At 34.6% G+C, this 27,056-nt stretch overlaps 1 protein-coding gene and 2 long non-coding RNA genes across 24 annotated transcripts in view; 1 reads left to right on the top strand and 2 right to left on the bottom strand.

Annotated features, from left to right (window-relative positions):
- LOC107992543 (polypeptide N-acetylgalactosaminyltransferase 5) overlaps positions 1–13,165 on the bottom strand; it is a 28,378-nt gene extending 15,213 nt beyond the window's left edge. For 3 of the 22 annotated variants that reach the window (XM_062072246.1, XM_017048477.3, XM_062072252.1), the window contains exons 1-2: positions 12,112–13,165; positions 9,317–9,483 (exon numbers count right to left, since the gene is read on the bottom strand). The gene's annotated coding sequence lies outside the window, so the exon portion shown is untranslated. Of the gene's footprint in view, positions 1–3,161; positions 3,266–9,316; positions 9,484–9,954; positions 10,126–11,758; positions 11,907–12,111 lie in introns of those variants that run through there. The other 19 variants (XM_062072248.1, XM_028664180.2, XM_062072257.1 and 16 more) reach the window with 10 other exon arrangements.
- LOC133665773 (uncharacterized) lies at positions 11,022–13,058 on the top strand. The gene is made up of 2 exons (XR_009829036.1): positions 11,022–11,195; positions 11,677–13,058. It is a non-coding gene; the product is annotated as an uncharacterized LOC133665773 (long non-coding RNA).
- A 1,508-nt stretch (positions 13,166–14,673) lies between the features above and the next one.
- Positions 14,674–26,498, bottom strand: LOC133665864 (uncharacterized). The gene is made up of 3 exons (XR_009829292.1): positions 25,661–26,498; positions 25,342–25,591; positions 14,674–23,130 (listed from the first exon to the last, which is right to left on the bottom strand). It is a non-coding gene; the product is annotated as an uncharacterized LOC133665864 (long non-coding RNA).
- Between the last annotated feature and the right edge of the window lie 558 nt (positions 26,499–27,056).

Here is a 27,056-nt window from a genome sequence, read left to right on the forward strand (position 1 = left end):
GTTAATCTGTTAATCTATTGTCTAAGCATTAATAACTTAATAAATAAAAAGAACTTTTTAAGACGTCTGAAAAGAAATAACTGAAATAACAGAAATTTTTGGAACTAGGGGAAAATGGCGGTTCAATGTAGAAGACCATCGAATATTTTTTTAATCATCGTTCCTTTATGGTCGACCCGTAAAGCAGCCAGATTTACGAGTTTTTAATCTTTTTCTTTCTTATCGAGAAAGATACCGAAGGAAATACAACGATCGAAACGAGACTTTCAAACGTGTTTCTATACGGATTGCGAGGAAATCGGATCGTTCGAAAATTTTTTTATCAGCAAAATTGATACAGTGATGCATTATTTTCGTTTTCGATTGATCGATCAATCTTTGGCGATATACAGGCTTATCCTATAAATGGAAGCGCAGAAGCGTCAAAGCGGATGATTGTACTGTCAGAAACTAATTTCAAAATATGGCGGCATTGTTTTCGAGGAAATTGATTTTAAATATTTGCCTGGCACACGTTTAATGAATAGAAAATACAGTGTGAAGCGAGATATTTACACGCGATAAATTTTATTGGATATGATAAAAAATAATAATAATAATTCTATAGAAACTCGATACGAAGAGGAGAATCGTATAAAATTCGACAGGGATGGGAATATTTTCGATGATAAGAATTATTTAATGCAAATATTATACATAGAAATTTATATAAAAATTAAATGAATGTCGGGCCAATTAAAAATAGAGATTTTGAGAACTTTGTTTTAAATGTATAATATGTGAAAAAATTATAAAAGATTTATTTTATTTGAAAAAAATATTACTTTTTTTTTATTATCATATATGTATATAAAATTTTTAAAATCCTCAACATCGAAAGATAATTCATGAGTAAATAAATCAATATTATTGATATGATATCATTCCTATTTTCGGGAATTTAAATATTTATTTCATACAACATCTACAAATACACAAATATATTATTACACATTATCATTCAAAAGATAATGGCTTTAATCGATAATTTTCGATCGAACGTTTATCAATCATGTTGATAATATTAATTATCATCGATAAACGTTCAATAAATTTTTATAAAATAAAATTTTATTTAACATCTATTGAAAAATGCTTCACAAAAATTAATTAACGGTTTTTAAAATATATTTTCAAATCAATGTTTTTCGCGAGAACATTTTTTGATATAGATAATTTCTAAATTTCGTAAGACGTCTTTTATCAATGATTAATAAAATTATGTAGCAGAAAAATCTTATCAGTGACCTCAAATGCTTTTTTTTTGCCACTGAATCATAATGCAATCGAATATTACATTTCTTTACATAGCAACTGATGATACACGATATTGAAGATAACATTGTTGCTTTTAAAAAAAATAAAAATTCTTTTTATTCACTTATCTTATCTTCAAAGAAGTGAAATTTTTACAAAATTTCAAAAAGAAATTTTTTTTCTATATAAAAATAATAAAATAAAATAATAAAGCATTTATTTATTTATTTATTTATTTTTTTGAATAAGCCATGTCCGTAGCATAAAATATTCAAAATATCCTTTTCATTTTTAATCTCGTAGAATATTGAAAGTCATTGCATATCTCATGAATAAATTCTTATATATCTTTTTATATGATGTAAAATATATATATATATATTTTCTATATATATATATAGAATTCCATTTAAAAATGGAATTATTTTTATTTTTTGAAAAATATAAAAAATTGATATATGTTGAAATTCTTTTCTCTTTTGTATATATACATGTATATGTACGCAATCTATAAAAACGAATAATTTATCAAAAAAATATATATAATTTATCAGATCGATAATACATTGATAATAAAATATTATCAATAATACATTGATAATATTATTAAATTAAATATTTTTCATAAATATAATTGATTACTTAAATAGTTATTTCGTTCTTTATACTTAATTGCAATTCAAACATTGAAAATAATGATTCAGATACAAAACAAAGAATCTCAAACACTTCCATATATATTTTATTCGTACAAATAAATCATTGATTCTGAAGACAAAGAGCCATTCAGAAGCCAAATTGACTCTGCTTCTTATAGAATTTTTATTTTTTTTAATCACTATTAAAATAATAATTGATGTTCATTCTTTCAGAATCATTCTTTCAGATGATTCATCTTAATGGAATGAAATTTTATTTATTGCTAAGACGAAGAATTCGCAAAATTAAACAAACAAAACTTTATACAAAATTTATCATTTTCCGAAGAATTTCAATTTCGTCAAATAATTATCAACTCCAAAATAAAATATTTGCAAAATGAAATATTTTTCATATTTTTCACATAACATGAATTTCGAATTTCAAGAGTGCTGTTTCAACAGTGGAAAGCCAACATTATCAAAACGAAATTTCAAAAAATCCTATTCACAAGATGCAACAATGTGGTAAACATCGCTTTGAATCAAATATCCTTTGATGACAAGGGTTTCGGCATGGATACGGATAAAAGAGATCCTTTTTTTTCCCTGCATAAGTCATCTCTGTAAATTTCTAGCCGAATTAACATTCGAGGATCATCCGTCTGCGTGGTCGAGAGATCACATAGATTCAAATATTTCTACCTAACTTTTATTCAATTAATAATAAACTCAGAGAGAATTTGAGATTATAGCGTATGCAGGATAATTTGTAATTCGTTTCGAGAATGAGAATTTAAAGTGAATTTGAATTTAACGTGGTTAGAGAAAGAAAAAGACGAAGAAAAAGGAAAAAAGAAACGATTTAAATTGCACGTGAATCGAAACAAATAATCGTACAAACGTGAATTATTCGATCGTTTACGTTAGCTTGATTGTTCGGGCGAAATTGTGTGCACGATAGTGAATGGAAAGCAATCTTCAAATGGCGTTTGCCTGTGTAACAGCCCTTGCGATGATGCGTTTAATGCGTTAATCGTGTGAATGAGAAATGAATTCAAAATGATTTAATTGTCAAAGAATTTATCAATTTTAATAATATTGAATAAAATAATATGAATAAAAATATATCGATTAAATAACAATAAATATTAATAAAATAAAAACGCAAATATAATAATAATAAAATATACAAACGATAAAGAATAGTATTAAAATATTACGCACTAAATAGAACACACGCCTCGAGAAAATTTCGAAACGTCTAATCGGCACGACGAATAAACGAATAATGTCACTTTGCGCTTCGATTTCGCTTATCGAATGGAGAGGGGATACGCTCGACGAATCAAAACATGTTCGAATATTAATTCAATTTCTTAGAAACACAATATTATAAATAATGTTTAACAAAATATAAACGATAGATTAAAAAAAGTAAATAATAATCTCACACGCGAGACGTTACGTAATATATTTTTTATATATTTTTTTTATTCTTTATTTTTATTTTCTCTTTTCTCTGTCATTTTTTTCATTCATGAAAGCGTTTCCGTGTAAACGAATGATAAAAGAGATGACGAAGAATGGAAACTTTTTAGAGATGAGGGATATTTGATTATGAGAAATGCACTGGCAAGGGACAGAGAGAAATTTTAATTCAGTCTGAATTTATTATAATTCTTATTCCTTCTTATTTTGAATATAAGTTTTTAAATGTAAAATGTGTATTTTAAATTACGTTAAAATTATAAAAAATCTTCATACATTATTTTACAAGGAAATTTTAATGAAAATTTAAATAATGTGCATATAAATTATATTTATTTTTCGATGGAATATATCTTTTAGGGTTTTCATTTTACATATATTTTTTTAAAAACTATAATATAGATGAAAAAACAAATGTTAAAAATAACAATGACAAGAATTTAAAACTCAAACTTTTAAATGGGATATATAATTCCATTTGTAATAGGATCTTGTGTTTTAATAGGTTTCATACCACTAATACTAGAAAAATGATGAACGTAGAAGAACGAATAACAAGAATAATCTAATAAAAATTATTCATTTTCATGGAAAAACTGGTCGAGACTCTTTCTGAATTTGTACGAAAGTGGAATATCAAACACGACGAAATAGTAGTTGGAGATAAAATTTAATGATACAACTTTCATTTTCATAAAAACGAAACTCTAGTATTGAATCTGAAACTCGAATGTATGCGAATCGAATTACCATTTCGACGAAAAAACATAGTTAGGTATTTTAATTTCGATAAAATTCTATTCTCTTCTTAAATTATAAACTTTTTTTTCTCATTGTTGTAATGTTTGTATCTTACATCATAAACTTCATTAATTCTAAAATTTAAATCTTAAATATATTTCTTGCTTCGTTCTTTAAATTTTATATTTCCAAATATATCTTTCTAATACATTTTCATAAAAATGTAAATTTGTATAAATATTTGTAAACGAATATAATTATTCTTAAAATTACGATTAATATTTTAATTAAATTATTACCATTTTTATTCAATCGATTAATAATAAGAATAAATATGTAATCGTCAATTAGGTTAACGATTTATTTATTTATTCAATTATATTAATGATTAACTATTGAATTTTCTCAAATATTGTGTAATAGCTTTTAGCTGTTATAATAGTGTAGCTGTAATAATGTTAATTTGATACACAATACATATTCGCATATATCAAACAGAATTTCGACCAAATTTTCATTAGAAAGTAATAATCAAACAATTTAATCAACCATCGATGTTTAACGATTAATATTATAATATTTACTTATTAATATTGACGAATAATTTCCTAAACCAATGGAAATTATTAGCGACATTTTACGATTAATCCATTTTAATTATAAACAATCAAATTAACAATATAACTAACTGATATCCGAACGACTGTTCATTATTATTCTCGCGAAATTCTTTTTCAAAACCCCCTGAACAACAACCAATCGCAATATATAAAAGAAAAATATCGTCAGAAATTGAATTTAACAAAGCAATTTCCATTTCTCTGTTTTCGCGTGGAATGATGGATGTTCGATGGCATGTTTCTTCTCACAACCCGCAAGAGTAAGAGTTCTTCTTGCCGGGTGCAATAATTTTACCCGAAACACGTAGCTACAAAATGCTCGTACAAGAGGTGTTATGGATTTTATAAAAGCGCTTTTCAACTTTCTCACGTCGCCGAGAATCCTATAACTTCCCTCCATCGATCTTACTGTAACTTCGAATTTCCAATCGTCTTCTCACCCCTTCCGGAACGACGATTTCTTTGTGCAATTTGCGAAAACGAAATGGAGCGGAGGATCTACCGGTGAAAAAGTTACATTGTACATACGTGTGGAAATGATAGAAGTTAAGTGGAGCGAGTGAAGACGGTTTCGAAATAGAATGATGGAAATGTGAATATACGGGATATCCCGTTATTCGTGATACAAGCGGCAGAGGGTGAAGTGCATCCTCGTAAAGTAATTTGGAAAGAAAGAATAATATGAGATTTCGTAGATTTACGAATAAATTAAATTTTCAAGTAATGAAATTTAAATGACGATTGGAATGTAAATGAATTAAATGCAAATTAAATAATTCTGCGTGTGAAAATAATCAAAAAATATAGAATAAATTTTTTTTTTGATTTAAAAATTATTTTTCGAGAAAATTGAAAATATAGAAAAATTTTGTTCTCTTTTTTTTCGATTTTTTTTAATAAGAGATCATCCCTCAAATTGTGCTATGAATAAGACATCCTGTATGTATACATTTTTATTCGTGTCATGGAATAATTTAAAATTAAGAAATGTGAAAGAAAGTTAATTTAATCAATTTTCTCTAATTAAGATATTTTTTTTAGAAACAAAACCCGTTTTTTCTAATAATCAAGTAATAATCTTCCTTTTCATAATTATATAAAGATATATGTTTGATAAAATAATTAAATATGTATAACATTTAATTTTTAAAGATGAATTAAAATGGCGATAAACTGGAAATATTAGAAACCTGTTCTAACACATAATATGCATGATACATATATAAATCTTGAATAAACATTTTTCCGTGTCTATCAGGATAGATCTTAAGTCACTTCTGTTTAATATTTGCATATAAGTAGTTATATTGAAATAATCAAAGTGCTGAAAATTTTCATTATAGAAATTTCTATATAAAATAATTATAAATAAAAATAACTGTGACGATACCCAATATATTATTTTACTGTTTTATTATTTTGTTATATTTTTCGAAAGTTTAAACATAAAAAATCTGATTGTAATTTAACATTCTTATGAGTAATGCTGTTCTAGATATATTTTTTTTTAAAAACATGTCTTTAAGAAAATTTTTTATTGAGAAAACTAATTACGAACAACACGCGAACGTTTTTAATAAATAAACCATCATTCCCTTCAAGGCATCGATTTTTGATCGATGAAATAGTGGTGAATCTAAACACAGATTTCTAATTTATTATTTCATATTTTTTTAAATAATGAATACTGGTATAAAAACTTAAACGTGAATTAAGCAAGATTAAATTTGCTTTTTTCTGTTTAAAAATTTATTTTATCTAAATGAACTCATGCATAATATCTTCCTATCTTCTTATCTAATACATATTATTGTTTTTGGATAAGATTGCGTTATAAGAAAGTGATTTATTAGTTGTAATAATTTGATGTATGATATTATCAATCATATTACTTTGAAATCGAGAGATTAATATCACTTATATAATTTATTAATCAAAATAAAGATCGATAAAATTTATAATAAGAACGTTAAATAATCTCGTTATAACTAGTGAATAATTAGAATGAGTCTATAAATTGAATTTTGAAAAATAATATTATAAATATGTATAATATTTTATAGAAATTCTATATAAACTTTAAGAAAATTATAGAGATTGTTAAAAATATGAAATAATAAAATTAGTCAATTATGGAGGAATAGTATTATAGTATTATGTGGAAATTATTTTAATCAAATTATTTAAGAAAGCGATGTTTTATATAAAACAATGAACTAATATACGAGCGAATATTTCTAATTAGTGTTTACGAGAATAGATATCTGTATAGGAAAGCTTATGATCCATTTTCATCGAAACCACTAAAGTAATTTCAATCAAATTTTCACTGAGTGCTTTGCTAACAATACAAAATTGAATGCATGATTTTATCACAAACTATTTAGGAAAATAATTTCACGATAAATTTAACAGATTCATATTATTTATCAATTGATTATATTCAATAAAGTATTAAAAATTATCATGGAAAAAATTTTATCGAATTTGATTTTTTTAATTTTGAAAAAAAAAAAGAACAAAATAAATTAGGAAATTAACGTTATTAATCAATTCCAACAAATCTATTAATATATACTTATAGCAAACAAATTGAAAATATTTTTCATAAAATTTCGATATAATTTTCGATATTTATTATCATCATTCAAATAACCATCTCTCTTTTTTATTTTACTATAAAATAAAAAAAAAAAGAAGAAAAATTATTCAATGATTGTTCAATTTATCTTCACGAGAGAATCTAGTCCATTTCCGGTTGTTAGCGTTGGTCTGCGCACCACGAAATGAGCCGTAAAGCAAGACTGATCCAATATACGGGACAGAATTCATGGCGAGGCATCCTCCGGTGCGATGCAATTCGCAATGCAAGCGCTCCTGTCGTAATTAACTCGCGCGATGATTCAAGTTCTCGCGTCCATTGTTTGGTCCGCGAATGAAATTCTTCCGTTGAAAATCGCGCCTGCCGTATCATTCCATTCGTCCTCTATTCCCTTCCATTATAACCTGCTTGAATTATCGACGAAGAAAACGACCAATAACTCGAAAGTGACGAAAGTAGGTTAAAATATTACAAGCGCCAAGCTCTTCGTTAAGTATCGTTATGAAATATCGCTAAGTATGTTTTAATCTATATGTACGAGGTAACGACATATTGGAAATACATATTTAAGATAATTGTAATGGATATTAAAAAAAATCTAGCACAATATGTGATATTTTGTGCCATTTGCGATCATGTATTTAAGTATTGGAATAAAATATTGTTCAATTATTATTTTTATTTCAATTCTTTTCAACTTCTTATCTCACTTTTTGAAATCCATAATGTCGGAAGTAATTCTAATTATGTTGGCGAACCTCGTACAATACCGGCAATACAATGAAGATCGCAGTATCATACGAATACCGTTATTATGCACCACTTTATACGGGTCACAAAACCGGCATTAACTTTTCTGGGTAATAGCGAATAAATTACCAATATATAGGAAATATGAAAATGATTAATATATATTTAAAAAAAATTATATTAAAAAAAAAATATTTAAAAATATATATTAATCAAATTATTTTTGAATATCATAATGTATCGTATACATTTCATTAATTTTGTAATTTAATGATATATATAAAAGAAATTAAAAACTCAATGTATTATGTACTTTACACGTATCAATTTATAAAATTAGAATATATATCAATAAGTTTTTTATCTACTATCATAATTATTATTATATATTTTTAATAATAAAACATGTTTACTATCCTATATTTTTAAATATCTTTATGTCTTTTATAATAATATATTTAACCTAGAAAAAAAAAATTATATAAGTAAAAAATGTTTCTGTTTTTATAGTTTTAAAAAAATATTTAAAAAAAGTATCAGTTTTAAATATATTAATAAATATCTAATACATGAATATATTAAGTTATTAATATATTCACATATTAGATAAAAATTATTTAGTATGTGAATATGTTTTATATTATCATGGTTAAACATAGATAATCTAAATATAAATAATATTTTATAAGACTAAAATAGTATAAAATAACGCATATCTAATGCAAAAACAAATTTATATTTTTCTTCATAAGATAATCATTTAGAAATAACAATAATACAAATTTTTTTGATTAAAGTAAAATGTAATTTTAATTTAGATTTTTGGAACATATTCGGTGTATTTGATTTCAGTAGTCGTTTATAAACTTCCTGTAAACTTATATATACATTAAATAGATATAATATCTGCAAAGTAGTTAAAAAGAATCTTTTTTTATCATAATCATTAAAATAAAATAATTATTTTAATCAATAAAATAGTTTTTTTAACTAACACTTGATAAATTGTACAAAAGTTAGTATTGATCGATTAAATACCGATTAAACAAAAAAAACGAAAGAAAAAAGAGAAAAAGAAGAAAAATATATTTCAAAATAGCTATCAAATACATGGAGTAATAACGATCGTATCGTATAAAAATTAATTTATTGATTTATTTAAAGTGTATCAAACATACCGAATATATGCAAGACTAATGTTCAAGCACGTAGTGTTACAAATCCAATCATAAAAGAGCTGCGTGACTTGTTGAAAACCATGACTGTGTGGGTCGAATGTCGTGAACCATTCTCGTTACATCGTAACGAGCTGTCTTTAAAGGTTTCTCGTCCAAGTATCGATAAACTGCAACGAATATAGGTACCTCAGTTTCATAAAGCCTACTAATCCATGTCAAGTTTATACACATACATATTCGAACATTTACACTATTATTCTATCTTCGTTGACATAACAAAATTAAATTTTTAATCCAATAACTTGCAAATTGCAATTTTTTCTAAATAATAATTTTATATATCAAACATAAAATATAGTATAACGACAAATTGCGACTTATCCATATATTCGAAAGAAAAAAAAATTAGAGAGGTTAGATACGATCCGTATGCGAACTCAGTTATCGTATACAGATAATTATAAGTCAATTTTATGACATGCTACCGATATAACACAGTTTTCTAAAAGATATTTATTGAAATAAATCATTTCAATGAATAATGCTGCTTATGCGCGCGAAAAACACTACTTATTTATATCGTTTACGAAAAGTATGTGCATGTACACGACATGAAAGACTTATTATGAACAAATTACACTTTTTACTCGATGCAGTCATATTCACGGTTTATTTCACTCACGAAAGTCGTCGTCTAGTGATTCTATTTCCTTCTTTTCTTTTTTTATTTTCCTTTATTAAACGAAATACGATGTATAATGATCGTTAACGTTTTAAAAGATCCTTCCCTATGACTATGCGTAAAACGAACTACAATACCGACAGAATCGAAATTTGAAAACGAAGCGGATATAGTGCATAAAATAAGGTTAGTTGAAATTTTACAGTTCGTGCAATTAATGCGAGGAAAATAGAAAAAAAAACGCACTTTAACAATGAAATCTTATTACGATTGATTAGAATCATTTAATCTCATTATGCTAAAGCTGTATTTAAAATAAATTAATTTAATAACAGATATTTTGATCCTCCAATCAGAAAAAAGATCGTTTTAGAACCAATTATGTAGCCATCTTGAATCGATTAAAACGTTCCACTTTCGAACAAGTGAAGTGAAATATTCATGTTTCGATTAAAGTTCTAAAAATTAATTTTATTCTTTGTTTGAATCTATTTATAATCAAGAAATAAAAAAAATCGATATTTGATTATTGGTTTATTAGAAATTTATCGAAGATCATAGTTTCTAAATTGCCATTTCTCATGATCAGTATAAAACGATATTTTATCAATTAAAAATTTAACTTAAAAATATTTTTCGTATATTAAATTATCTTTTCTTTTTATTTATATATAATTTACAACATATAACTTCCGTTCAATTATTTCTTTATTGTAATAGTGTAATCTACGAAAATAAAATTGTTTTAATCCCATGATTATATATGAAGATATCAGAATTTATTCAGATTGTATCATGCATAATTTTCGAAATTTCTAAATTGCATATTATACTGACAGAAAATTTTATCATAATGTCGACATTAACCGAACGCAAATCGTTCGTATCTATCATTAGTATTACAAGTATTATTCGTTACTATAAGCAAATATGCTAATCGCGCGGCATTATCAAGCAAACGGAATTATGCGAAATATATCGGGATATTAAACGCGATTTTAATGCATTCTCCGTGATCAAATTTTCAAGTCTATTATCGCAATGAAATCATTTGTTCTAACTACAAGAATCAGAATTGAATACACGTGTCCTTATATCGAATAGCGTGCCGTTTTGAACTAGACAATTCACTCATCAACCTACGAGAAAGAATTTTACACAGTACACCTTTCACTCGTTTTATTAATCAGTGTCGAGGTATGTTGCATTTACTTATTTAACGTTCTTCGATGGAAAAAACCGGCTTGTCTTCATGAATTATTTATCTATCGTTAATGAAGGTTATTCGCAATGATTCATAATGGATCGAATGATTTTTCGTATAAAATTAAAAAAAAATAAAACTTATTGTTCAAAATCTATAAATGATTTAAAACATTTGAATTATTATATTTGAGTTCATGAAAAATTTAAATTTAACTATAATTTAAGCCAATCTTTAATTTGAAATTCAGTTAACCTAACCTAATAGAAATCTAAACCAAATTCAAATTTAACCTTATTTATTCATACTTGTTATTTTTAATTGGATTTTATCTTTAAATTTTTTAATTACACAATAATTATGATTATTTTTATACATTTTTTATATATATTTCCATTCATACTTCATAAATATCGTATCATTTCAGAAACATTCGAATTAAAAATTTTCTATATTTAAAAACTATACTTTCAGATTCTACACGCCTAATAATTTATTAAAAAATGATTCAATTAAAAATCTTTGATGGATTAAAACAAAATTTAATTTAAAAGACCTTGAAAATACAGTAAAAGACGAGCAGGTGTGCCGCATTCCTTTAAACGGAATACCGACATAGCCGGTAGAATAAGATTACTCGCTTCACGACCGGACTGGCAAGAACAGGATGGAATCCGCGCACTAAAATTCTATAGTGAATTGGAAATGCATGCTACACTAAATATATATACATATATATGTATATATATTCATATATATGTGCATATATATCGTTGCAAGAATAGTATAATTACACATGTCCATATCAGAGGACAAATATTACGTATATACCTATCCACGCAGCACCGTTACATTGGAACACCACATGGTCGAGTAGCGGTCGCGTGATACGAGCTAAAAAGACATTACCCAGTTTTATCCTGCTCGAGAGCGCGTTCTTTCGATCGGTGTTTGGTCAGCCTCTGGTTCACCCGACGTTGTTTCGTTTTGAGCACAACATAAAATTATGAATGTCCGTCGGATTCGTGCTCTATACGCCACAGTAGTCTGTTATTAGACCCACAGTAATAGCAACGTGGAATTCATCGCGGCACGTAACAAGATATCAATATGTCACTGTGAACCCGGACGTTTTGCGATTGTTGTAATCTTATACACGTCAACACGAAACGTTCGCGAAGCACGATTGTTCGTGTAGAGTACGAAAGGAAAGCAGGACGCGGAATGCACACACGACGATGGATCAGACTGGCGAGAGACGCCAGGTGCGAGCAGCGGACAATCGGTCAAACTTCTCGTCGAATGCACTTAACACGACGGCGTACGATGTCACACACGCGGTCTGTTCCCGTGACTGTAGACGTGTCTACTTTCTGCGAGCAACGGTTGATTAGCACGAATTTCATTGATACGCACCTCTTATGACCTAGTAACAAGAACGCCTCCAGGTGCACATCCCGTACGTCGCACATACGTGTACATCCGACACTGCAGAGCCACTGAAAGCAGCGCCGAGGTTAGAGTATCGAAGTGGGGACACCTGTTCAACATCCGTAGCAGCACTTTCTATACTCTGATGGCAGTGCGTGGCCCCGATATCGATAGTGGCCACGATTGCCAATGTACGCACAATCGAGAGCTCCGTCGACTGAGTCGAGATTTATCGGACGCGAAATAACTTTGCTACACTTCATTCAACGCTCGACTCGCTCTCATTGATTCGCAATGGCGATCGGTGCACCACATGTGGTCATTACTTGAATTACTTTGAAAACTTTAACTCGAATCATATATGGATCATATATTTTTTGAAAAAATGAAATTTATTTGGAATAAATTATTTCTTCCTATCTTTATTATTATTATCTTTATTTTTATCCAATATTTTAAATAAAACTTTTTAACAATTCAAATTCGATCAATCTCAACGAGCAATTAGTAAAAAGTTTAATAAAAGTAAAATATTTAATATTTTATTGTTGTTATTTTTTTTTATATATTTTAAATATATACTTTTTAATGTGTAATTTTCACACATTCTCATAACACATCTAGAAGAGATTTGTAGAATTTCGTGTCCGGAAATACCGATTGTGCAAAAAATGAACGATATTGCAACGTCATGAACGAGAAACAGAATAGTGGTGACATCTTACGAGATTTTGTATAACATATTCTAAAATACCAACTTTAAAAAAGATGTTTCTTATGCTATCTAGCACATTATAATATAATTACATATATATAAAATTAAATTAAAAAAAAAACGAATTGTTGAAATACTAATAAGATTAAGTATTTTTTAAATTATAGTATACTAGAGAATATAAAAAACCAATTTTTTTTGTGAAGTCGATATTTCAGAAAATGAACGTTATATTTTCATATGATAATTTATCTATTAATAATATCAAATAAAATAATTAGTTAACAATTACCGATTATTAACTTTTCTTTTATTATTTTATAATTTTATGTAAAATAAAATAATTGTAAAGATAAATTATTAAATTTTGTCTATTTTATTATCAAATTTATTTATTTGCTAATGATCAACGATATTTACTTATAAGATAAACTTCTTTATCAATTGTATATTGAATTCCTATTTTATTAATTGCATATGGAATTCCTATCTTACCAACTTCCTATATATCAAATTCCTATTTTATCAACTACTAAATTAAATTCTCTATATCATGGCATGATATAAAATTTTCAAAATTTTAATTCTAAGAATACAATAATTATTTTTTTTTGTTTGAATTATAAATAATTATATTCAATTTTCAATATTGCTTTGGATTATATATATATATTCAAATCATATTTTTAATAAAAATATCTCGTAATTTTCTCCATATGAAAAATTTTTCTATTTATTCAAATTATTCAAACGAACATAGATAAGTAATATTAATTTCTGAAAGAGTATTTGGTATCATTTTAAATCTTATGAGCAATAAAGGCTGTCGTTTTCCCCCTCATTCTCGAGTGGTTCCATTTATAAAGATATAACAGGGAGCACTTCAATGCGGGAAAATCCGCTTTACTTCGCAGCGCAGGTTCTGTTGGAACTTTAGTCAAAGCTTTCTTAAGTGGTTATATCACTTCGTATTTTTTGGCTTTTTGGATTTCAATAGAAAATAAACCATCATTAATGCATCATTTCCATTTTACGCGGAAGCATAAAATTTCTCGATACTATTTTTTTTTCTTTCGAAAATCACTTAAAAAGCAATACACAATCTTCTCTTCCCTTCTTTCTTCACACTTATTATTCGCGTAATTTTATAGGAAAAATTTTACACGAAAAATGTTTAATATTCATACTAAATTAGTATAAAAAGAACGATTCATTATAATGATGATTCATATGTTTCGTTCGTTTGTGCCGTATTTGCGAGCAGCAAAGGAACGTCTAAATTTCATACGCTCGAATCATTTCGAGCGGAGAACCACGCGGGAATGGCAAGGATATCGTATTCGTCTCCAACTAAATTTTGCGTCTACGAGGTGGTTAGGGGATGCACACTTTGTGGTTGTGTTTGTTACCCTCTGTCTCGGTGCCTCTCTCCACCCCTTCCCAGCCACAATGGCATTAAAATTACCAAGGAAATTCAATTCCCAGTTGGAAATGTATCGCGCACGTGTAGGTCATACTCGTATAGACGATGTCGAGGGTAACATAGGTAAGAGACAGGGACGTCGAATCACTACGGGCTCCTACGACTACATTTTAACCAATTTGCTCCAGACAACGAGTTAATTCGCATATGTTCCAACCAATGAACTGTCATTCTTCACTCTTCACCGATTTAAAATTAACACGCAATTGTCGCTTCTTTAATGAAAAACTAAAGAACGAAAGATCGATCAGTTCTTCGAGAAATTTTCGCGCAAAATATTGGCGTAATTTTTTAATCGTTGAATTGGAGCACATCGATGCGAGAAAAAAAACTGCAACTACGAGAAAATTGAAAATCGTAAAATCAACGAACCAACAATTACACGTCCCTGCCCGGGGCGATATAGAAAAGCACGTAACACACGCGCACCTCTCGTACGTACAGCGAGCTCGCTGTGGATAGCTTAGGTTGGTTAGTTAGCGTGCAAGTACACGTATCAAAGGCACTCAGAATCCGAGCTTAACAAAGCCAGCTTTGGGTTTACCAACCGTGTCACGTAGTACGTGTATACCTTACCTGCTCACGCTTCGCAAAACCTAAACCTCCTGTGGCCCGTCTAACTTTGGTCTTAATGCGTCAACGGGGAGGGATAAGTTTCGCCGGGGCAATTAAAACTAATTATTCCCGTCCGCGGTGGCTAACCGAGGGACCCTTGCGGCCCGATCGTTCGTAATTATATACCGAATTGGAATCTCGTTAACCTCGTGAATTTATAGAAAACACTTCGTTCCTCTAATTGATCCCGATTGAATTAGCGACGTTACATCCGATCTTCCCCTCTCGGCCAAGTTTTACGCCAACCTCCCCGTCCCAGATTAACACAAGGGCTTAGAATTAATTTTAAAAGCTTTCTTTGATCGTCTCTTTACGCGAGAATTATCCCGTGTAAACTCTAAATTTACGAAGAATTTTAAGTTTTATTTCATTCGAACAAATGGAGTTAAGATTCGTATAAGTTAAGATTACACGAATGCGGTGGATCTGGTAGTCTTAAGTTTCGTGATTTTAAAATGTTAAATTACAGATACACCGTAAATTGTTATAAGTACACGTATCAGACTATAACATACTTAATACCTCTTCCCTATTTTACAATGGAATCGAAGAATCGCAGATTTTTTCATTTCGAGAGCGGTACACTCGCATCTCCACGGGAACGTGTAACATAATAGTTGGCATAAGGGTGAATTCGAAAACGGATTAGCGTGACGCGTCCAGGTACGGCGGTGGTTCAATCGCAAAAGCGCGTGGAGATAGGATCGCGGAATTCTAGCACGCTGTTGTCGGGGAGGCAGCAGGGGTGTATCGAAAATTTCAAAGCCAAATGTGCAACTAAGTAGCTACTTAGATCCCATTTGATGCAGGGGATTGAGATCGCATTTGAATGGGAGATTTACCCGGCGGATTTTCGCCCCGGATTGAGCCATTGTGCTATTTAAACCGGCCACCTGACGGGGCTCTTGACACGCCACCGTTTGCCTTTCTGCATTTTAAATACGATCCAACCTCGTGTCACGTACACGCTCGTGGAACCTTCCTCGAAAAGTCCCGCGAATCGCCGTTAAAAATAATCGATCTCGAAAACACGATGATTCGAACGTTCTGCCAGCTGTCTCCATTACTTTTCTTCCTTTTTCTTTTTTTCTGTTTCCAAGCCACGGCGTCAATCTGCCCTTAGGCGCAACACGACCATCTAATAGGCGATTCCACGCCCAAAAAATTAGCTCGAATGAATAAATACGGATATGGAATATGGGCGGCTAAAGTATTGTCGTATTGCACAACTCTCGGCGCAAGTTTCTCTCTTGCGAGAGTTTGAACGTCTTTTTTCTAAGTAAACGACCACGGTTTTAACGGAGGGGTCAGAGTAATAATACGTAAACGAGTATGGGACGATCGTGAAGATTTTGAAGGTTTGGTTTTGAAAGAGGAGAGAGGTAAGGAGGATCGATCGTTTGACAATATTTCAGCGAGTAAAGGGGGATGTTTTGGCGCCCCAACGTGCAGAAATGGCCACCCCTCTCGTACTACACCCCATCTATCGAATTATTTTGATTCTACGATAATTCACCCTGCCTAATATCCTCCCCCCTCCTCTCTCTCTCTCTCGGATCCGGATTGGGGAAGGAAAGCATTTTGATGGAAATACGAAAACAAAAAGCGATCATTTAAGCTTTAAGGATTAGTAAGATTTATCGCAATTAAAGATATTCCGTGGAAAAGCATTCTTTTTGATTTATTAAGGACACGTTTGAAAGAGCGTTAAAAAGTTCCCACCTGAAATATATGAAAGTATCGACAAGTTTTAACTTACCTATTCCATGTAAATTGAAAAATAACATTAGCCTCTCTCTACGGGAATAAATTAACACGAGATCGAACCTTTAACCCAAGACTTTGAAGACTTCCATAGCATTGAACTACTCGACTACCTCTACCCCTATAAATCTTTAATCAATTTACCGTGTGCTCTCACGGTGCGCAACAATAGCCTCCTCCTCTCTTTTTTCTTTTTCACTATATATATATTTTAGTCGCAATTTCCAAGAGATTCGAGATTTTAACGCGCGATGATCGGCTTAACGGTTCGTCGCACGTGCTCTGAACGCAAGCAATGCCGTTAACGCGATTCGGCGAAGGATTTCGCCGAATCCTTGGCCCGTGACGAATTCGTACGGCCGATTCCTATGTAATTTTTGGAAAGTATAGACGCGATAATCCGTCGCGGCCGGCCATTGTCGGAGCGAAATTGAATCTCGTCAATTAGATTTTAGGTGTTTACGGTTGGTTAGACCGTGCACTGGCCGACACAATGGCGGTGAGCACGTTTCCCGTGCGTTGGACAGCTGTGTCGATACAGTACTCTTTCGTCGCCACCCTCGTCTCCAACACTCCCACCGATCCTCGCAATTATTATCATGTGGCCTCGGGCCACGGATTTCACCCGGTCATCGCACCGTGTCTAATTCGTAAACCCCGTCTTTTCGTTCGCCTAACCATGTTCCGCTAATTGCCAACGAATTTCACGAGTTCCGAATCGATCGGTGAAATCACTCCGCGCCAGCCAAAATCGTTAATCACTCTCGGATCAGAAAAACGAGGACCCGATTCTTCCTTCTGAATATTTCCAATTTTTCATCCCACATCTGTCCACTTGTTCTGCGATTAATTGACAAAACTGTGAATTTTATCAATGATTCATAATCGAATTGAATTTCTAACTATAACTACACCATTATTATCGAGAAGGGAATCTTACCGTGGTGCATACAAAAGAAAAATTCGCGAACTGCTTTGTCTAGAAACGTTTTCCTTGGAAAAAAAACAATCTTTGCGGGGATTGTTCTCGATTTTGGGACGGGCGATTGAAATGCCTCGAAGATCTCCGCTCGAGCGGACTTGGCGATTTGAATATTCCGCCGAGTTAATTTACTGACTGACAAAAGATGTTATCCTCTCGTCTTCTCTTTGTCCCTCCCTGGAACGAGGACGGAGGGAGGGGGCGAAGTTTCAGGCCACGACGGCCGTCTTGGTTAATCACTACAATTGATATTCCGCTGATATCACCGCACCGAGTGACGGGGTAACGAAGTAACGCGATTAAAGGGAGCCTCTTATTGGCCCGCTCTCGCTCGTTCTCTTCAATCGAGTTACATGATTAGCCCAAGGGTGCGGGAAACCGAGAAAGAGGGCAGTTCCTCGGCGACGAGCCTCCATCGGTGAAAATAACAGGGAAAGATGATCCTCCTCCTTTTTGTCGATCGAACATTTGCGAATCTTTGATTGGAAATTTATTATTATTACTCTTGTTGCTGTTACATAGCAAGATCCGTTTGCAATCCTTGAAAGGATTTCCACTTTCACCCAGTTTTTCTCACTGTCTCAGTTTAAATTGTAATGGTCTCTGGGAGAAATTAAATTCTTCTCGTTTATTTCCTTATTGTTTACATAGAAAGGATATTCTATGAATCTGTGGAAAGGAAAAGGCAATCACGTTAATGAAAAATTCGCAAAAAGGATGAAGAAAAACACTCGATACCGTGTAATTCGTTGCTTACGACAAAGATTCGTTTAGCAGAAACGTATTGGCGACTTCCTGTTGGGCGGAGAATCTGCTATCGTCCGTGGATGCACACTCACGTCAAAGCGAAATCTGGAAAACCGCATCACGCAAGGGCGGTTACGATACGGGCCTCTGATTTCCGACATTAATGACATATTTGCGACGACAATGTTGTGTGTAAACGAGCGTATTATATAATGACGAAATCACGAGAAAGAACGAGAAAGAGAGAGAGAGAGAGATTTCGCTCGTGTTCAACCAACATCCGTTGAATCGGTCGGACCTCCAAGTCTGTGTGCACGGAATCGGCCGTTACGTGCCGGTCTACGTGTTTTCCTCGTGTGCATGCACCCACACCCGCGCAAGGAACGGCGGCCAAAGCCGTTTCTTGTCGACGTGTGGGTGGAAGATACTCACGGTCGCAGGAAACAGCGCATCATGGTAATAACCGTCATCAAACGACGACCACTTAGAACGAGACCAGGCCCCTCCGTGGAAAATTCGTCCTTTTTACCAGTGGACGAGGAAACCGTGCTTCTTCTTCAACCTACGACGATTTAACTTTTTACATCCTTTTTGCAATGCAAGTTGTAATTTTACCCCTTCCCCTCCCTCTTGTTTGGACGATTTGGTTAGTCGCAGGACGTGGTTTTGGGATGCAGTTTGTTTTCCTTCACAGTTTGAATTAATTTTGAGAGAAGGCTCGACGTCGTCGTTTTTCAGAGACTCGCGTAGAATCGTTAACAATTTCGAGGAAGTGTTGACGGTGCGCTTAATCGATGAGACGGATCGTTAATTTTATACGTAGAAGTGGTTGGTTCCTTGTTATTCACGGTCGCGAGAGAGGACGTGTCATGATAACAACCGTCATCAAAGCCGATTTTTTTAGAATGTTCAGAATTCTCCTACTGGAATTAACGCAACGCCGTTTGCATGCTTAATTTCCAAGATTTCATTAAATACTCTGACCGATATTTAAAATAAAAGATTTCACCCGAGGTCGAAATTTTTTCAAACCACCGAGGAAATCACTGGGAGCGAAACCCGTTCGAAAAAATCCTTCGTTATGGAATATAAACAAGCTTAATTTCGTGTCTCGTAACCAGCCAAGTTTCCAGTCTATTTTCTATCGGATCAAAGTATCATCCGCTAACAAGCGTTCGTGACGGCGACACGGTATTAAACTGTCCGCGATATCCGCCATTTGAAAACGGCCGGGGATGGAAATAGGCGGCGAAAAAGTGGGCGACAAAGATGGAAAACAGGGGGAGGGGGAGGACCGCGGCGAGAGAGAGGGAGAGAGAGATCGTTAAGCGAGAAAGAGAGGGGGGAAGGGGAGTGAGAGAGCCGAGGATGGAGAGACGGATGGACAGACAGAGAAATTACAGCCGCATGCTGCGTTCAGGAAACGGCGCATTCTATTGTGCTTTTGTCATAGTTAAACTGTCAGGCCAATTTTGCGTCGGGCCAATTTATGCTCACGTGTCTCGATGTGTACTCGCGCGATACTCCCCTCCCGCCCCGAAATGGCACGTTATGTTGGACTGCATAATTTTGCAAAATTCTCTGCCGCTCGTACACGAAGAAAAAGATATATGGAAACCAAGACGAGCGTTGTTTTCAGATACGTACGAAGTCTGTTATTCTTGCTTCCCTATCGAAAGATTTATATTAGAGGAAGATTGTCATTATCGTTATCGGTGGTCGATGAATCAATATTTATCGGATGAAAGTTTGCTCCTTACTTTGCTCGATTAATGTGATTCGACATCGATGTAAAAGATCGATGAATCGATAGTGGAATTATTGATTGAGGCTTCGTAAGGGATGTTGCTCCTCCATTGTTTATGTGTATTTATCTGGAAAATAAATTTAGATTTGTTCGTAATGCGATATCAATTGGTAATATATATGGATCAATATGTTGTTGCATGGATTATATTCGATAATTCAATGTTCGTGCATTGCCAGGGTTGCATTCGATGAGATGGTTACTTAGATCCAGAGGAGGATTACTTTTGGTGTCCATTTTAGTTTTCTAAGCTAAAGAAAAAAAGAAAGAAATGACGTAAGTATGTATCTAACTTTGCAAATTTCATTGTAAATTTTATACAAGTTGAAATGTCTAGTATTTTTTTTCATCTTCGAAGATGTATTGTAATACTTGACATCTTTTATCTTTCCTTAAGTTAGGAATAATCTGATTTATCTATGCTAACAATGATTTTTCGAATATTTCAAAATATCATATCGGATTATTACTTATTTCATTTAATATAATAATATGGATAACGCTTGAAAAATGGAAGAAATCAGATTGATAACTATTATTTTGCTTCTTTAACAACAATTGCGAGTTGTAAAAAATATTCGCAGAACTCATTACGCATAATTCAAACCCACTTGTAATATATTTTACTACCCTATCTTCCGTTCATCGTTTCATCGACTATCTTATGCTAATCGTTTCCAGTTTCCCATTACGTCATATCGATTCCTCGCAGAACGAGGACAATAAAAAGAAGAAGAAAAAGTTTCAAGCAAAAAAGAAAAAAAAGACCTGATCTTTGCAATAATCATTACAGATAATTCGCAGTTTATCCGATTTCGCGATTCTGCTCACGTACGAAACGGTACCTACGATTCGTTCGAATTCCACGAAGAGTTTACGTCGACTTAACGATCTCCAGAACTCCTCTCGAGCGGCCAGCAAATCGCGGTTGCCTCTTCGACCCATCCCGCCAATTAGCTTAATTAAATAATAATTGAAAGGAGAGAACGGTTGGCCGAGAGCAGCTCCGTAACCGAACCACGCCCCGAGCATTCGTGATATGGCGACCAATCGAGACCACGCGATATCCGCCTCGGCTTAATCACACGACTCCGTAACTGTCCTTTAATCGAGAGGCCCGCCTTGGAAAGAGGGTCGCGCGAATCATCGATCGAATCACTTGCAAAAAAATATCGCTCCACCGATTTCTTCGAAAGCGACGCTATCATCGTTTCTTAGCGATCGTTAAAACTATATATATATGTATATATGTGTGTGTGTGTGTATCTTTGGGAATATTATCGAAGGCAACGATTTGTTTGCCACGCGGGCAGAATTTAAACTCCTCTCATGCATTATGCATAGTGAGAAAGTGAAACAAACTAGCGAGCGAAAAACTGGTCCGCCGCTCCTCCAAAATCGATCGGATGCTAATCGCTTCCAATCCGAAAAACCGATCGTCTAGACTTTATTCCGCGTTTTAATCCAACAGTTTTCTGTTCCCCTGGCGAATAATTGTGAAACAACGTCTTATATAAAAAGTCTTTTCAAATGAATTCCTAATTAGATACAAATAATTAAATGCCGTATCGTAACGATATTCGATGTAGAAAATATCCAATCGAAATCCAGTAGGAACTCTTTGTTTTTCTTTCCAATTTTAAAAAAAAATTATTCTTTTTGAAGAATCACGTAATGCAAATCAAACGAATATTGTTCCTCGCGAAAGGGGGGTTCGGAAGAGAATAGACAGGTCGAAATGATACGCAATCGAGGCTTCCAGCTCGAAACTTTCATTCGTAACACGTATCCGGCCAATTAGCCGAGGCGTTAAAGTATTCTATGGTTTCAAGGAAAGGCGGTTTGCGGTGTACTTAAACGCCGACTCCGGCAACACTTTCGATGCCCGATGTGCATGAATAAAACATCGTTCGGAGAGACAGCCGATGCGCAGCCGGGTGGTTGAGGAAAGAAAAAGAGAGAGAGAGAGATCGCAATGTATGAGAAACGACGCGTTGCTCTCGTTCCCGTGGAATCGTCACCCTCCCCCTTTCCCCTCTCGCGCGAGCAATTACGAGGGCGAGGCGAGAGGGGAAATTATTCGGCAAATGCGATCAGTTGCGATGACGGCGAAAATTAGAGGACCGATGAAAATTTTAAACGCGCGGCAAAATGAATTTTCGGCAACCGTCACGGAGGGGTTGCCCCGACACCTCCGCGACCCTCTCTGTTTCAACGGTAATTGCGTTACCGGCGAGGTTCTCATTGTCCTTGATGACGTCAGCGGATCTCCTCCTCCTCCAAACATTCGTTGCCCAAGCGTCGTATTCTTCTTCCATTCGACAGAGAACAGGATAGGATTCGAATCGTTTGGATATATATATACACGTTTCGTAAAAAAGATCCTGAAAAAGATCACTTTTATTAAATTTCGAATTGAATCTTCCTGCGGATTACAAAAATGTCTAATGCATGTTTATAAAACAAGTCGAATTTCATTTTGGATGAACATTCTCGTTCTAATAACTCGTGTACAGTCACGAAGGGTTGATTAATATCCTATCCCGAACGCTTTCATCTCATTATTCCCAAAAGTATGCAAGTACGTTTCCCCTCTACGTTTGGTGTCTCGATAGTGATCACACGGAGGACTTGTCTCGAGGAAGAACAGGACTCGAGAACAGGAGGTGAATGGTTGATACGCGAAGCTGGCCGCTCGCTTGTGTCTTCAAGTGGCAGCACGATCTTCCAATGAAATTGCAGTGCATGTATATACACACGGTCGGGTGGTACAAGCCGGCGCAGACGCGTTACGGAAACAAGCAGGAGGGCGCGTATTTCCACCCTCGACTTGGGCTGGTAATGCCGTGGCCGGGGTGTGAAAATCAGGAGCGAACCGTGGCGGAGGCGAAAGAGAAAGGAGGGAGAGTGCAGAGCGCGGGAGGAGGAAGGATAAAAAGGGGAGAAAGAGGAGTAGAGGAGGAAAAGGTTTGAGAGAGGGGTGAGAAACTGAAATACCCCTGGGTCCAGCGAGCTAGGGAGGATCGGAAGAGGAGAGAGAGAAAGAGGGGGGGAGAGAGAGAGAGAGGGTGAGGGGGTGGATATAGCCGTGAGTGAGAGGGAGAGATTGCCGCCATTTTACAGTGGCGCGGATCTGCATAACGATCAGAGACTGTCGTGTTTATCAAAGCTTTTCTCCGCCATCTGCATAATTTTCTGCCGCGCCAGTATAGAGAGAACGGGGTGGCGAACGGGAGAGGGAGGGGAGGGAACGCCTAGATACACCCTTGCTCTTCCACTCTCGAGTGCATTTTATGTGCACGACTTATGAAACTTTAACGCCCTTACGAATAAATTACTCGAGTAAGCGTCGCCCGCTCCAGCCTTCCGGACGCGTGATTGGCCCATTTGCATTTCCAAGCGAGACGAATTAATAAAAAAATATTTGCCTAAGTCCTTCCCGTACCGAAACTTGAATTTCATTGTCGCATTCCATAACACGCTTCGATTACACACCCTTTTCTCAAGGATTTGAAATGGATATTTCGGATAGCAAATAAAATTGACGAAATTTAATCGGTGCAAATTATATTTATAAGTGAGTGTCATTTAACTTATGGACATACACGATAAGCAAAGAATTAATTCATGAAGTATTTACATAATTATCGTATTCGCAAAATTAATTTCCAATTTTATAATATTTCCTGTTAAATTCCCTCGTATCGCGAACGTGAAATCTTACAAATTGAACGAAAAATGGAATCGCCTATCAATTAGATACGATTCACGTAAATGGAATTCTACTGTAGTCAATTCGACGTCAATTGTCTAATTCGCGAGAAATTTCTTTTTTTCGAAAGGGGAATAAAATTTGCAAGAGATGGATCAATGTTTTACGAAACTGCGTGGACGACATATGTATTAGAGCATCGACACGGCCGAATTCCCAAAGCGACCGTTGAGGAAGAAAAATATTTAGTGACAGTCCCTACGTATCGATGGGGTGGTACCCGTTATTAGGGTTCTTATTAACCCAGCATATGGAGTAGAAGGGCGATTCTCAGATACCAATCTAGAGGGCCATTCTCTCTCGTTTTCTCTCCGTGTCGGTGATCGCGCGCAAAGATACCGCAGTTTGTAGTAACAGGTCCTATTTCAAGGGATTACAAATAGATTTAATCTTTATCAAGCGATCTTCTGCTTTTTATCGGCCGGAATGCAAATGCTTCTGATTCGTAAGATGAAACTTAAAAAGAATCGAGCAAACCTAGTTTCCTGTAACGTTACACCTCGATTGTTCGATGCACCGTTTCATACGGTTTTGAATATTATTGATTCCCCGTTATAAAACTCAATACAACTCCAATCTTGAAACATTCATCAATGAAATCTCATCTATCCTGTCACTTTATTTTTCGACTCGTATACAACATATATATATATTAAAATTCTGGTTAAAAAGCTCTAATTTTTTAAAAAGATCGTCTTGTATTAAAGCAATGCTTATCGATGACTACTTTTCCTTTTTCTTCTTTCTTTCTTTGAGACAAAAACTTAATCAATCCGTTTATCAGAGAGAGTTCAAGGGTAGAACAGTTAACGCGTTAGTTCACCTGATTTGGAGACTTAATGAGCCCGTTGACACTTTGATGCAGGGTGTCCCGCGTGTCGCCAGGGAATTGCCAGTTCAATAATTCAGAGGCTGGCCGTAATGGAACTTGTCCGCGGGACTCGATCTATCATAGGAAATTGCACGAAGCCCTTTTACCGGCGCACATAAGAAACATACATATTAGAAGAATAACAGCGGGTTAGCTCGTAACCTCGTGTGTCTGTCGTTTCGTTCCGAGAATTGATTAGAACCTGGAAATAAATCGTGCGTGTGTGTATAGGTGAAATTTCATCGGCACATGTGCAACGTAGCGACTGTACCTTGGCGAAAATCTTCGAAAATAGTTCGGAAAATAATTAAAAGATATAGCGAAATATCGTGGAAGGGAACTTTCATAAAAATTCATTCATTCGAATTTCGTGCTCGACGATGGCTGGAGGATCGTCCGATTAATTAATCTTCGTCCACCCGTTTAATTGACGAGAATCTTGACGTCGAATCCTGAAAAATCGAGAAGGTGGTTAAAAACGCGGAGGAATTTTATAGGAAAGAAAAAGAAAAGAAATTGAACATTAGAGAAATGGCCGAAAATTCATCGGATTTCCTTGTGACGGTGGCTAGATGGCCGTTGTTAATTAGCCGTCGATCCATTTAACTCGTTGACTGGCGCGACACGATTATATTTCGCGCTTAACGAGCATCCGATTAATATATTAATGACAATCAGAGAGGGGTTTGGGTATGGTTGATGGCCACGCGAGGAGTGTGACAACCGGAGTTGATTAATTGGCGCACTCGTTCCGAGACCGGTTTTCGAGATAATCGTCGATTCCGTTTGTGCGAAATTTTTCCGGAAGCTCTGAGCTCGTTCCATCTGCTCGAAACGCGGCGGAACTCTCCGCGCAGCCTCGACTAGCGGCCTCTCGCCGTCCGTCGGTTGAGAGAAACGCTCGACGTCAAAAGCAAAGCTCAGAGGCAATCATGAGCTTTCGAATGCAAAACAGCAGCTTTCGCCTAGCAGCACTCGGCACTTTTACATTTAAATGTAAACTCGCTGAGTGCGCGCCGCAGAGCCACCCTCGCCATATCCTCTCCCCCATCTAGCAACGGACCCCTTCTCGACCTCCCCCTCCCCTCCGCACATCCTGCACCCCTATCCGCGCACCGTTTCCATCCGCCTCTTCCTCCTCCTCCTCCTCCTCCTCCACCGTCTCTTTCGAGGACGTAGGCGATATGGCGGAGGCGCCTGGATTTAATATTTTACACCTCAAATGTTGGGCGCGCGCGCGGGCCAGAAATGCAAAACAGCTCGCCGAGTATCCCTCGAGCTGCCCCTCTCCGCCGCCATCCATAACGATTCCCTTCCCCTTTCGGCTTAGATTGGATTTAAAACGCGCTAATTTGTCGAGCACAACACGCTCGCGTGTCTTCCACTGTCCGTGTGCACGCTTCCTTCTGCAGTCGGGGCTCTGCGTACGAAGCTTTGCGACAGTGTGCGTGTGTGTGTGTGGAAAGAGTGAGAGGCGTGTGGGCACGGTGGGCCACATCTAAATTTAAAATCTGCTTTGCATAATGCCCGACCTCGTCGTTGCACGTCGACCCCGGGGCCGCCTAATTGCGGCCTCGTTCGAGCCCCGTGTCCCTTCGACACCTACAGCAGCCATTCTCGAAAAACCGGCTCCTTCCGCCCACCATCCCTCTCGCTCGCTTCCGCCA

The sequence above is a fragment of the Apis cerana genome, linkage group LG3 (assembly GCF_029169275.1).
Source record: "Apis cerana isolate GH-2021 linkage group LG3, AcerK_1.0, whole genome shotgun sequence".
Taxonomy (NCBI): Eukaryota; Metazoa; Arthropoda; class Insecta; order Hymenoptera; family Apidae; genus Apis; species Apis cerana.